A 15,637-nucleotide genomic window follows, 5' to 3' on the forward strand; every position below is an offset into this window, starting at 1 on the left:
ACCTACAAACCAAAGCTCTGTGCAAAACACTGAAAACAACCCACAATGTGTCTCTATTTCCAAGTTAACTTTAACATATTATGAATTTGTTTGGGTGTTTTGTTGCTGTGACAAGAAAATTTGAAGATAAATCATTACATTTAAGCAGATTCAGGATTTTCTCTGTCAAACTAAAGTGGAAAAAGCTTGTAAAGGTCAGCTTTGTTTAAATAAAAGGAAAAACAAGAAATATATTAAAATAAACAAAGTAAAAAAGTAGAAAATATAGATAATAAAGTAATGTTGTAATATACACATGCAGGAGAGAAGATTAAATCAACAAAAAAAGCAGTTTTTGCATAAGAAAGAGCAAAAAAATAGATAGAAAAAGCTTAAATATATATAAAATACATACAACAGATCATTAGAATATGTGCAGGACCTCCTCAAAATTCAAGGCCACGCCCCCTCAACAAACAAACAAACAACAAACATTTATTCATAAATTCGTACTCCGGATGTATCCGAATTCTGCCGTATGTCCTGTAGGAGGAGTTTGTAAAAACATTATAGTCCTGAGCAGCCATATTTGATAACGTTATCCCTGAGCAATGGGGGCGGAGACCGAAGTTTAAGGGGTGTGGCCAGGGCATTTAGCTACGCTGAGGTTTAAATTTAAATTTAAACGCTACATTAACATCGGACGTTGAAGGTTGGAACTGGGAGCGGCGTCAGCCTCTGAAATTCACCACGTAACAGTGAAGTCGGAAAAATCCACGGATGCAAATGTATCTCAAGCTAGCTATTGTTAGCATTATTAGCTAATAGTTGATAAAAAACAGTCTACACAGTATTTTGCGCACACAAACAGTGTAGCAACATGTTTACAGATAAACACTGAGTAGATATAGACTAATTTACGATTAAAATAAATATAACATAACAGTTTAAATACTAATGGCAGCCATCTTGGTATTTCATGTCAAGATGGAAATTGACACCCTTAAAATTGACATTTTAAAGGGTTCTCTGGATCAAAATGGTTCTTACAGGAACCCTTAGTGTTCCTGTTCCTGAAGAAGCAGGTGAACAGGTGTACCTAATAATGTGGCAGGTTAATGTACTGCAGCGTTAAAACTGGACTGCTGGGGATTGACAGGTGTGGTCACACTGCTGATGCTCCTACACAGTTACCATCCGTTCACATAATGTCCAGAAATGTCCTCGGTGGAACAAATGTCGCCGTGCACACAGATAACGGTTAGCGATTATCAAAGCACATGAAAGAAAAGTGAATGTTGTGGTTCAAACAGCCCCAGGGCCTGATCTACATCTACAGATTCAAACAAAGATAGTTTGAGATAACGACGAGCAAAACTTCAAACAGCACTGACACTTTAAATTAAGATAATCCGCCACGAGGCCGCGTGTGGAGACCATGTACATGAGGATTATTCTTTAAAGAAAATGGACCTTGAAGCTACATTTTACAGTTCATACACATGTTTTTAACATAAATATAGTAGTGCTGTGCAAAAGGTTAACGCGCATGACGCGTTTCCATGACGACTGAGCGGAAAAAGACGCTAATGACGTCACGTTTACGTGCCGTGACACCGGAGTCCGGGCACCGTTTAGCTCCGTTAACTGCATTAGCTCCTTTTAGCACCGGTTAGCGCGCCTACAGTGGAACTGGAGCAGTCTGTTTATTAAAGCAAAAGAGCAGCGCTACATGTAGCCAGCTTACCTGTGTACTGTGTATGTGTGCCTCTGTTTTTAAAGTTTAGCGTTACTTTAGAGACTAATTTTAGCAATCCGGAGTCACGTAAACATGACGTCACGCACTTTAACATTGACAGCACTAAAATATAGCTTTTTTTTGAAAGCATTTAATAGGGATGGGTGAATAATTTAAAGAGATATTAAGAAATGTTGTAAAGATGAGGCACATCTTTAGCCATTAGCCTAGCTAAAAACATTGCTAACAGTGGAAGGAAACGCAGACATCTATGTCAGATAAAGTCTTTGATGTCTTAAGGTGATGTTCAATGGCCTATGTTGTCATTTGAAAGACGTTTCCTGAAAGAAAATAAAGTTTTATGTCAATGTTTTTTTATGTTTATGTTTTTTTGTAAACCGCTTGCTCTCTCACACCAAATCCCATAATGAAAATCTACGATTTTACGTCACAGACACACAGAAGTTGTCGATCCACGGCTGCCTCCATCAGTAAGTTCAAATGTTTTATTTTGTCAATTTGGTGTCAAATTCTTTGTTCAGATTCACTTCAATGACACAACGTGACCACACGAGGCAGCAGTAGACCAGCAGCTCCTGTTTCACCGTGAGCTAAAATCACTGGTTTTCTCTATGGAGTTTGGTGTGAGTTCTTCAACCTTTATCTTAAGATATTGTTAAGGAGGTTAAGGATTAGGTTAAGGTTAAATCTGTTTTTGCACTAGCAGTCATGTTTCCACAGGCAGATATTTTAGGTTCAGTCTGATCTGCAGGTTTCAGCTGCTCGTCTGGGATTATGTTTCATGGGTGTGTCTCAGGAAGTGGTAAATAACAGTCAATCCTGGCGCAGAGTTTTACACCGTGCATCAAATCCTGCACGAGGAGTCAAACCCCAGCTCCGTGTTCCTCCAGCTGAGAGTGAGATCATTCGCACATCAGCGAGCAACACAGCAGGACTGTTCCTCCTCAGAGTTTGTGTGGGTGTGTGTGTATAATTGTGTGTAAGTGTGTGTGTGTGCAGCATTGGGCATGAAAAGACTCAGCAGCAGTTTTTCAGAAGCTCAGCAGGTTAACATTCTGAGGGGAAAAAAAACTGCTTCCACATTCATCACACGCAACATCTGCCGCTCAATCTCCACTCGCTCGTCCTTCACACTTACATTTTCAAGAGTCCATTAGGAACTTGGAGAACAGGTGGGGGCAGGCGGGCGGAGGACGGTTGCTAGGAGACGGAATCTGTCAAATAGTTTTGTCAAAATCTGGAACTGAGCTGATGACGCGGCACATCCTTTAGAGCCGACACTGAATCCTTTCAAGTCACTGCGTCACTAATATGTCACTAGCACGTCGCTAGCATGTTATTAGCATGCCACTAACACGTCACCAACACGTCACTAACATAAATTAGCACATCACTAGCCCGTCACTAGCGCATCACTAGCATGTCACTAACAAGTCACCAGCACGTCACAAGCACGCCACTAACACATCACTAGCAAGTCACTAGCACGTCAGTAGTGCGTCGCTAGCGCGTCACTAACAAGTCACTAGCACATTATTAACATGTCAGTAGAGCATCACTAGACTGTCACTAGCGTGTCACTAGCACGTTATTAATATGCCAATAACATGTCACTAGCATGTCACTAGCGTGTCACAAACACATCACTAGCGCGTCACTAGCCCTTCACTAGTGCGTCACTTGCACTAGCATGTCATTAACAAGTCCTTGGCACATTATTAACATGTCACTAGCACATCACTAGCACGTCACTAGTGCATCGCTAGCCAACACTAGCATGTCATTAACAAGTCACTGGCACATTATTAACATGTCACTAGCACATCACTAGCATTTCACAAGTGCATCACGAGCATATTACTAGCATGTTAGCGTCCAACGCAAGAATCAAAGTGAACAATGCAAACAGTTAAAAAAGAGTTCAAAACATTGCGTTAATCTCCAACATTCAGCAAAGGAAATGTCTAAAATCTCAATATTTAACAGAGGGTCTGGTGTATTTAGCGACAGCACTGCAGAAAGCCGGCAACTGTGAGAAGAAATCACAACCCGTTCAGTGGTACATTGAAAACATGGTGGTCCAAAACAACAGTGTTATTCATTTGAATAGCATTTCTGACAAATCTTACAGACTGGTCCTTTAAGCAGCGCTCACACAGTGCAGCTCATTATTTTCTGATTCCACCGTCTCTGCACTGAGCGTTTACACAGCACATATGGATTAACAGCAGTGAGACTCACTCTGTCACTCCTCATCCTCCTCATCCACTCATCGCCTGGCAACAGCACTCACACACACACACACACACACACTCTTGACAGAGCCTCCTCGTGTCCACATTCACGACAATCCCGCTGTTTAACAGGCGTTTGTATAAAGTGAGACGCGGATCAGAGTTAATGAGACGAACGTTTAACGCAGGAGAGGACGTTAAAGCAGGGAGATTATGTAGAATTCAAGTTTAACCATCCTGCATTAATCCAGCACAGATTATAGAAGCCGATGATGTGTTTACAGAGTGTACTGCAACATTAAAATGTGTAGAGATAAAGATGTAAATCGATATAGATATATATTATTTCATTTTAAATCTTTATATAACAGATATACATCTTTTTGGATGATTTTACATGAAAATTATATATGACAAAACATCTGTTAGGGTTCACTGAACAACTATGAGATGCGTTCAAGGAACCTTGTAAGCGTCATTACTCTGGAGAAGAACTTCTAATCATTTAAATAATGAAATAATCACATTCTCTGTTGTTTTCCTGCAGCATGTAATCTGAAATAATCTCTGTTACTAATCTAAAAAAAACAAAAAAAGTATCTCTGGGTTTTACACATTCATATATACAGTATATTATTGACGATTAAATATAAATTGATATATTACTGCAAAAAAATGGACAAAAAGTCCATAAAACTCAGTTTTTAGAATGTTTTTAAAATGTGCCGTATAAATAAAACTCCACCTTTATCTTGTAAAAAAAGGAAAATACACCATAAAAATGAAGCATATCAAATAGAAGTAATAATGAAACAAATGTGTGTATTTTCTAAGTTAACATCTGGAGCAGCAGTTTTTCAGTGTGCTGAGAAATCTCATTATCATGTATTAACATAAGCAGTGGGCTGAGGTTTGAACACAATCAGCCACGTGCTGTTTGTGCTGTTTCCACACGTTTGCTCCAGGGCTTTTTTTCTGTTTCAGCGTCGACAAAAGCAACAATACAAAACACGTATAACACACACACACACACACACACGCACAATGTTTTCCTTTAAATCACCACAGAGACTTTAAAAAATATGATTGACAGCGCTGATTCTTCAACCTCCATCCTCGTATCAGAGATTAAGAAAACAAGAGCTGCTGTTTGTCTGCAGCCAGTAATCTGAAATAATCTCTGTCACTAATCTGAAGCGCTGTGTGTGTGTGTGTGTCGTCTCACCAGGGTTTGATGCAGTCGAGCTGGAGATAAAACCTGCTCCAAGTTGTGTTTCGTGACTGAAGCTGCTCCTGTGTGTCTGTCAAGGAGAAGAAAAAAAGAGTAACATGAATTATATTTTGTATGAATTTATCTATAAGTCTAAATTTAATCCGATATTTTCAAATACAGATTTGGAATCAGGAGGAAGACGATGAAGATGAGGAGGAAGCACGGGCTGTTACGGCCTCAAAACGGTTTGTTTTTGAGCAGCATAAACCAAAGAGTAAATAATGTTTGGATTAAATATTCTCTGGATTTTAAAAGAATGTAGGGTTTTTCTTGTTAAACTCTGAATTTCTGTGACTAAATCCTGTTTTCTGGGGATTAAAAACACAAACGTGTGCTTTTTGTTCAGTGTGAGCGATAAACATTCACACCGCAGGTCAACACTCATCTATAATATTATAATATAATGATGTCAACGACAACCATCATCATCATCTTCACATTTATGGTGAAATGTACTGAGTATTTTCACATTTTTAAATCTAAATCGAGTAAAACAATTTAACGTGCTCATCAGTAATTTATTCCTTAATAACCTTTTATCACAATTTAAATCAATAAGAGTCACATTTACAACTGGTCAGGTGTTTTTCTTAAACGCTGTTTACAGAGTTTGTCGTGTGCTGTTGCTGCAGGGACGTTATAGAGTGTAACACACACACACACACACACACACACACACACATACGTGTTACTATATAAAGCCTGAGTCCATGCATCGACCTGTGTTCCTTTATTTACTGTGTGTGTGTCAGTGACAGCAGAGAAAACAAACAGCCCGAGGACTCAGCTTTCACTCATCGATTTCTCTCAAGACAACAGAAAAAGAGACACAATCCATCTTTTTCTTCTCCTTTAAAATATCAATAAAGAAATCAATAACAAACACTCGGCGATTATAAATCAGAAAACCTCTTTTCTCTGCGTAATGCGGCGTTATGTTCCCAGTTTCACTGTACTTTTAGATACGTTTCTTTGTTTTTCTTAATTCATAGAATAATAATCCTGCATCCTTTGAGTATAAACCAATTAGCAAAGTTTAATCCCTCTATTTAAAGTGCAAATTAAAATCTTGAAAACAAAGAGAAGCCAGAAAAAAACTGAGGAAATCAGTGAGAAGCAGCACGTAACCCTAACTATGTGCTTACTAACATGCATATAAGTCGCATACTAGCCCTTTATTAGTAAATATTAAGCACGTATTAACACCTTATGTAGGAAAAATCAGAATTCATGTCGTAATAGAGGTAGAATAATGTGTTAATACGTGCTTAATGATCACTAATAAAGGGCTAGTACGCTACTTATATATGCTAGTAAGCACATAGGTAACTGTTACCGAAACTGTTACCGAAAAAGACATTAAAGGAACTTTAAACATTAAGCAGATTATGCTTTAACGCTTCAGGGCCTGGAGTGAGAACAGTGGCCACTGTGTGGCGCTAGAGAGAGAGGCCACTTTTAAATAGTTATGTTAGAGTAGAGCAAATGTGGATTAATGGAAATTATTAAAACAATCTTCCTGTTGCCAGTAGGTGGCGCAGTGATTGGTTTCGCAGATTATCACACTGACATAAAATGACATAAGAACGCAAATTACGCAAATACACACATTTCGCAAAAAAACGACAACATAAAAACGCAAATGACACAAAATGCAAATTATGCAGAAACAAAATTGATGCAAAAATGCATTTGACACAAAAACAGAATAACATGAATGACACAAAAACAGAATAACGCAAAAATGCATATGACACAAAAACAGAAAAAAAAGCAAATGACACAAAAACAGAATAACGCCAATGACACAAAAACAGAATAACGCCAATGACACAAAAACAGTTTGCTGTGAGATTTCACGTTCACATGCACAAAAAAAAGTTATTTATGGGAGTAAAACGGTTATTTAATGTTACCTCACCAGGGTCTCTGCAGGTTTCAACAAGTCAAAACAAAGTCAAAAAGACTTTTTAAGACTTTTTAAAGACCATAATGAATACAATTTTAGACCCATTTCAAATCCATACTGGCAAAAAAGTACAAAAGACATGCAATTCATTGCAAATTCGGCTTCGCTGTGGGCTTTCGTTAAGTTTTTTCCGCTGCTATGCTAAGCTGAAACACACTGTGGTGTGCGCACAGCACACTAGCTAGTGGTGCTCGATAAATTCTCACCGCGCAGCACAGGTGACCTACTTTAGTTCCGTGTTGTAGTTATGTTATCACATCATCAAAAACAGAAACATTTCAAAGCGAGACTGAAGTTTATGCATGTTTTAAATAAAAGTAACTTTAATAGATTTTTAAGACCTTTCAGATTGTATTTAAGACCTTTTATGAGATTTTAGGAGAATTACGACATTTTAAGGACTTAAATTAAAATGATTGGATTTAAGACTTTTTAAGACCCCGCGGATACCCTGCTTCACATAATGGATGTATTACAATATATATAAAAAAGAGAGGAAATAATGACGTCCTTTAACCTGCACAGACACTTCTAACCTTCATCTCACTGCTCTCTCTCTGTTCTCTTATAACGTACTAGATCCCTGTAGCAGAGAAAGAGAGAGAGAGCTGGAAATCAGACAAATGTCAAACACGAAGCGCTCACACTGTGTAAACACACACACACACACACACACACACACACACACACACACACACACACACACACACACACACACACACACACACAGAGCGTCTGACCTTCAGCAGCATCTCCAAAAGGTCAAATGTGTGAAAGGCTACCTGTGTTCAAGCAAAAAATCCCCACCGGCCTTCAGCGCCTGCTTTCAAGGTACGTCTAATTAAACCGCTTCAGTCGCACAATGCTCCCTTTTTTTATTCCAGAGCCGACGACCACGAGCTTCACAGGAAGAAAAAAAACACTCAACAAAGCAACAGCTCAACGGCCGTCGGAGCTGCAGCTGACAGTGAGAGCTGTTATCAGAGCGGTCAGCGGCGGCGCAAAAACATGAAGCATCTCAGCCTGAACAAGCACAGTGTCCTTGTCTCTCTGCAGAGGTCAGTGAAGATGCAAATAGATTCCACAACGTTTACTCTCCACAGCGCTTGGAACAAACGCTTTGTGCCGCAGAAAAACTCACAGACTGACAAGAAACCATCATCGCTGAGGGTCGAAGGCGGCGGCGTGGGAGAGAACAGAGGCTCAGAGCACGGGTCAGAAACATTATACAGATACAGTAAATATATATGAACATATCTCACTGGTTCATCAAGTCAACGTTGACGCAAAAATTGGAAAAGATTCCGTCAAGAAGTCACTGTTCACTGTTCCATTGTTCTCCAATAAAAGTGTAATTTGATGTCACTTCAAATAAATAAATAAAAAAAACTGGATGGAGAAACCTCAGCTTTTTGAAATCCAACCTTCTGACAACAACTGGAGGAGCTAGCAAGGGGCGTTTAAGTTAGCATTGAATCACTTCCTGTGTGTCTAACAATCCACTTTTGTCCATTTAGCAACACTCATGCTAACTCACTGAATCTTGCTAATGCACTGTTCTAATAACATACATTCACATATGTTTTTTTTTACTAGCCTAGCTGTTAGCTTAGCAGCAATGGCTACCTGCACCCCAAAAATGGAGTTCCTACAAAATATTTGATATTCTGCATACAAACAGACAATCATTATTCATTATGACTCGATTAACGCAAGGTTGCTAACTTGTTGTGTCACTCATTGGCGATGCTAAGCTAAAAACTAAGCTAACAGCAGCAGATTTGTTAATTATGCTATTTAATATCTACAGTGTCGAACAGAAAATATGACAACGTGCCACTTTTTTGTTGTTGTGTTGTTTGTTGTTTTTGTTGTCGTGATTGTTGCTCAGGAGAGTTCGTACACTGACAGTGCCCCCTGCTGGACGCCAGAGTATTCACTTTTTACAGTCTGTTGCACTTCTAGGCTGTATATTTTGAACTCACACAGGTTTTCCAGGTTTAAATTTCGACCTTTCCTCCTCTTAAAAGTCCTTTATTAGTGCTTGAATACGCTTAATAAACGGGGGGCGCGATCTGGAACAGCTGTCGAGGACGTGACGCGGGGAAAGTGTGAGCGACGGTAACACCTGGCCGATCATTTTACTCTGTAACCTAAATGTTAATGACTTGAGCCGTCGGTGTGGAAATTGACAGGATAACAAGCTCCGTCCGTTAATCAATGCCGGTGACATCCTGACGAGGCCAACGCGCAAACAAACACACAAAGACGCGGTCAATGGGAGGCGGCGAGAGCAGTCAATGAGGAGCACAATGCAAACGCAGCGAGCGCGAGTTAAATCTCCTCCAGCAACGCAAAGAGTCAAGAAAAACATCCAGGTTTGCTCCCTCAAATGTTTGAATGAGATACTCAGAAGTGGAAATCCTCCCACCGCGACACAGCGGGAGAGCGCAGACGCCACAGCGGTCATGAATCAGCCGCCTGGCACCGTGTGCCGTCCACCAGACTGCAGACACGTTTCAATCAGCGAGGCCGACAGCACCGGCCGACAGCACAGGGCGCAATAAAGAAAAAATAAAAAAATAGAAAAAGGGGGAAAAAAACGGGACGCCGGAGGACTGGAAAGCAGCTGGAGTGAGATATGAGACGCCGCGAAGAGAGACATTCATCAGGCTTTAAATGGCAGCAAAGAGACCTGAGGATGAACGGACTTCTGACATGATAAACAACTCATGTAAATCAAGCCTCGAATGTGGGTCACACATATATATATGATGGTGGCAGCGCCAGTGTGATGTCATATTTACAATAGCACATACAACAGAACCTTCATTTGTCTTTCTGTCACCTCATAAAAACCACCTTCACTACCTGAACTAGATGACAAGATGCGTCTAACACAGACTGAACTTTCATCACAGCTGAGGACAAACAGATCATAACTGAAGTTTAAGTATAAATGCCTCTATGTCTGCGTAACATATGGATATTTTATCTATATCATGACAAGATTCTGTATCTGTGATGACTTTTCCTGGCTTGAATCATTATATTTATTATGTATGAAATACACCAAATATTACAGATATTGATTTTGGTGCATGTGCAGAACGGCAAGTCTGACTTCAGTCAGACTAAGTGTATACATGTAGGAGTAATCGGACTATGATTCACATTATCCAGGTCTGTTAGTCTGACTAAGACTAGCTCGATTTTAGTCTGACTTTACAAGACATTAAGAAAACCAAATTGTCTTAGTCTGACTAAAATTGGACTTTATTATGGATATTGATTTTGGTGCATGTACAGAACAACAAGTCCGACTCCAGTTTGACTAAGCTAGGAGTAATGGGACTATGAATCACAATATCCAGGTATGTTAGTCTGACTAAGACTAGCTCGTTTATTCGTCAGACTTTACAAGACATTAAGAAAACCAAATTGTCTTAACCTAACTAAAATTGGACTTTATTATAGATATTGATTTTGGTGCATGTGCAGAACACAAGGTCCAACTCCAGTCAGACTAAGCGTATACATGCAGGAGTAATGGGACTATGAATCACATTATCCAGGTATATTAGTATGACTAAGACTAGCTCGATTTTAGTCTGACTTTACAAGACATTAAGAAAACCAAATTGTCTTAGTCTGACTAAAATTGGACTTTATTATGGATATTGATTTTGGTGCATGTACAGAACAACAAGTCCGACTCCAGTTTGACTAAGCTAGGAGTAATGGGACTATGAATCACAATATCCAGGTATGTTAGTCTGACTAAGACTAGCTCGTTTATTCGTCAGACTTTACAAGACATTAAGAAAACCAAATTGTCTTAACCTAACTAAAATTGGACTTGGACTAGCTTGCTTTTAGTCGGACTTTACATGACATTAAGAAAACCAATAAGGTCTTAGCTTTAGCTACAAAGGCATGTGGAGATAAAAAAAAACAAATAACATCAACAGATTAGTCGTCTACCAAAATTGTTGCAGCTTTAATTTAACACAGGAAACATCACTCGTAATCGAGCCGCCTTGGCTCGTTCCTGCCTCGCTAAACACCCTTCCCTGTGGGGTAAACGTGACCAAACAGACCCCAGAATCGAATTCCATCAAACAGAACAAATCTACAAATCTGTCTCAATTAGCGAGGTCTGGAGCCGCGTTTCCTTCTGTGGTCCTTGTTTGGGGTTTACTTTGGGATCTAATGGGTGTAATTAGACCTGAAAAAGCCTGATCCAGCATGAGGTAAACACAGCCGCAGGAGACGCAGAGTCTCATTCTGAAGCCAATCGGAATGCAATCTTTTTTAAATCCTTCATTTGGGATTTCAGAGGGAAAAAAGGACATGTTAAACCATGTGCTCAGAAAAACCCATCAATACCACTTAGAGGAGAGATTCTGTGATTCAAAAACCTGCAGCTCGCAGAATGAAATCCCCACCTGACCCAGGTTCAGCGCTGTGATTTAATTTATTTTCCCTACAACAAAGATGAGAAGTTCTTTTCACACCCTTTCATATAATAAAGACGCTGCTTTTTTTTCTGATCTGCAAGGCAACTGGTGCTTTTGGCTCGGGTTCGCCCGACGAGTGGACAGATTAGCATCGGGCCGCCTGAGAGGAAGTGGAGCTACGCGATAAATCCTCAACCCACTGAGGTCAGGTCACTGGACGCAGATAAAGCTTTTATTCTTATCGAGGATCTCAAAGAGAAAAAAGGATTCCAGGAGCTGCTGCTGCTGCTGCTGCTGCTGCTGCTGCTGCTGCTGCTGCGCCAAGGAACTGTCAAGATTGAGAGGAACAGTTCAGCTTAGACCTAATAAATACATTATGTACCATAATAAATACATCTCACCGTTAGTGGCTGGAAACACCTTGTTTATGCTGCGTTTATGGACCACTCACTCTCTTGCACCAAAGTCCATTGAGAAAGTCATCGATTTTACATCACAGCACACAGGAGTTGTCGATCCACTGCTGCCTCCATCACTAAGTTCATCTGTGTTTAAAATCCATCGTTCAGATTTACCTCAGTGACACAAACTGACCACACGAGGCAGCAGCTCCTGCGTAGCTACGAGCCTAAATCGCTAATTTTCTCAATGGACTTTGGTGTGGGAGAGTGAGTGGTTAACACACTTCAGTTTTCTGTCAAAAAACATTTGTCTAATGACGTCATAGACTGAAGCTAATGTACATTTTATTAGGTGAGTCGTTCGCTAAGTAAATAAAATCAAGTTTTTCCATGTGTCCCTGCTGGCAGCCATGTTTTAGTGAGAGCTAGCCTCCATGCTAGGAGCTAGAACAGCACAGTCATTGCTAACTATGTGTCGGTACCACATATAACCACACTTAAATCATTTTAAAAAAACTTAAAGGTGCCATATGCAAGAGGGTGGCAAAATACAGTTACTACATTCAAATTCAAAATACCGAGGTCTTTTAGGTTTCGTTTTCTGACGTAACTGGCAACCCGTGGTTGCTCGGCAGCTGAGACTCTACTGACTGCAATGATTGGTAGACGGCGGTAGGTGGCGCCACATGCCAAAACATGATTTCAAAACATAAACATGATTTGCAGTCTGCAAAATATTTTTTTTAATGCAAATATTTTGTCTGTACTGTTGTTGTTGGTGAGTTCAGTTTGTTATATGAACATTATTCCTGAGTCTCTGTGACATATTAGGAGGATTTTATGGCCAGTTGCTTTAGATTTATTACATAATGCACCTTTAACTATTCATTTTGTGCTAATGCTTAGCTGTTAAATCATAAGAAATTTACATTTTACACATTCTTTCAAATGGCTCTAAAAGCTAGCGATATGTGTGTTATGCTAACTCAGCTATTCTGTTAGCTTAGTTTAAGTAGCAGTTATGTTAGCATGTGATGATCTTAGTGTGTTTAACGTTGAGGTTTATACAGTATTTATATTGAAGTCCTTTTTTTTTTACAACAAGCTGAGTTTAAATGTCATTTAACACAAATGTGACACTAATCATTTCCTTATCTGGGAGAACACCAGGTGTAAAAGAGAAGAAAGAAAACGTCTGGTGTAGATTTCCACACGTCTCCTCCCTCCACAGCGAGGATAGCATTTAGCACCTGGTGCTGAATGTAAATGTGACTCACTGTGGGAGCAGCTAGCTCCACAAAGATATCAATATGGACACCTGAGGGGCTTCCTGTTGCCATGACCACCAGCGACAGCGACTGTTGTCGCCGGCGTCACCGGCTGCCGTTGGGGAATCGGCGCTTCCTAAACAAATTAGCCCCAGAGAAAAGTGCTGAGGCCCCAAAGTCTTTAATTACATCAACCTGAAACTAAATTAGCAGGCGACTAATGCTCATCAGAGAAACCTCACACTCTTCCTCCTCTTCCTCCTCCTCTTCAATTCCACTCCATCATCAGTTTGGAACATTTAAATCTTGGTTTTCAATCCCGGGAGAGATAGAGAGAAATGTCAAAGACACGGAGACGTGGCCTTGTCCTCCCTCCGTGGCCTTTTCCGTTACTCGCTCTATCACTCCCTCCCTCCTCCCTCATTCATTCCCCGTCTCTTTCTCGTCTTATCCTGTCATCTCCATTGTGAGCAGCGTCTTCGGTTCCTCTGTGCTCAGATTAGTGAAGCGCTACTGTTAGCATTAGCTGATTATTCATTGATTCCTAAATGAATAAAGAACTCATTTCAATTGATCAGTTTGAGTGTTTTTGTTTGTTTTTATTTTAATGATCGAAACATATTTTGATTTTCCAGCTTCTTAAAGGGATAGTTCTGAATTTTGGACATAAGACCTATTTTCCAACTCAGCCAGTGTGATGGAGACGTCTGGAGACGTTATCAAGAAATTTAATTCAGTTCAGTCAATCATCATTTCCAGGTCACTAGTTCAAATCCCAAAGTAAATATTTAAGCTTTCAAGAATAAAGGCGCACTATTATGAGAATAAAGTTGCTATATTGAAATAAAAAGTGAAGTTGTGATATTCAAAAGAGAAAAATGAGAATAAAGACGTTACATTCCCCCCAAAAAAGTTGCAATTATACGAGGGAAAAAGTAGAAAACAGAGTTGTAATCCTTGTATGAAAGGTGCTATACAAATAAAGTTTAAAGGTTGTAATAATACGAGTTCTTGATAATACAAGAAAAAAGTAATAATACGAAATAAAGTTGTGGAAAAAAGTAATAAAATGGGAATAAGGTCAAAATAAAAACAGTAGCATGAGAAAACTTAATAATGAGAGAATAAAGTCGTAAAATTGTGGAAAAAAGTTGTAATAATGAGAAAGAAGTTGTGGTAATACAAGAGTTAAGTCATAATATTATAAATAATTAAGTGTAATATGTTAATATTATGTTAAACAGCAGCGATGCAATGACATCATCATCATCCTCATCATCATCATTTAGACTGTGATTCATCAGTGCCTTCTCCCTGAGGCTGCTGGGTAATGAATGCAGTCGGCCTTCAGGGCTCTTTTCTCATTAGCAGGTACACGCTGTCCTACACAGGCCAAAGCTGCTCAGGCTTTTAATAACATTTGCTTTCCACATTAAAACGGTTTGTTTTCGGACCAAAAAAACCTCCGTCTGCTGAGGCTTCAGCTCCCATTAATTAAGATTGTGAGGAAAAGCGGTCAGAAACGATCGCCTGTGTCATTAAAAACAAAAACAGAGTTTGATAAGCCTCCTTTAATCGCCAGTAAAAGACAATTCTGAAGAAAAAGGCTGTTACAGGAGTTTAAATCTTGACCGTCAGCTTTGGCTTTTAAAGAAACAACAGATGTATTTAATAAAGATTTGTCCTTCTGGAGCTTCTGACTGTACTTCAACGTGTTGTTGACATGTTACAGTTGCCATGGAGACACGCTCATCACCACTGATTATCACACACAGGAGACAGAAGTAAGTGGTTTACAAACTTCAGTTTCCTGTTCCTGTACAGCAAAAATAAAATAATATCAAACCTGAAATAAATAAAAGAGTGAGTGAATGGTAAAATTTTTATGTCACGATATTTAGGTAAAAATATTTAAGTCAAAATATTTAAGTGACGATATTATCACGATATTTAAGTCAAAAATATTTAAGTCATACGATATTATCATGATATTATCATAATTTTTAAGTCACTGTATTATCACGATATTTAAGTCACTATAAGATATTTAAGTCACAATATCATCACAACATTTAAGCCACGATATATTATCACGATATTTAAGTCACAACATTATCAAGATATTTAAGTCATAAATACGATATTATCACGATATTTAAGTAATGATCCAATAAAATCAAGATTTTTAAGTCACAATACGATATTTTAGTCACGATATGATATTATCACAATATTGCGAAATCTTATATTGCGATATACCCACACAACAGCTCTCGTGAGAGTGAGCACCTGGC

The sequence above is a fragment of the Microchirus variegatus genome, assembly GCF_963457635.1.
Source record: "Microchirus variegatus genome assembly, chromosome: 15".
NCBI classification, from domain to species: Eukaryota; Metazoa; Chordata; class Actinopteri; order Pleuronectiformes; family Soleidae; genus Microchirus; species Microchirus variegatus.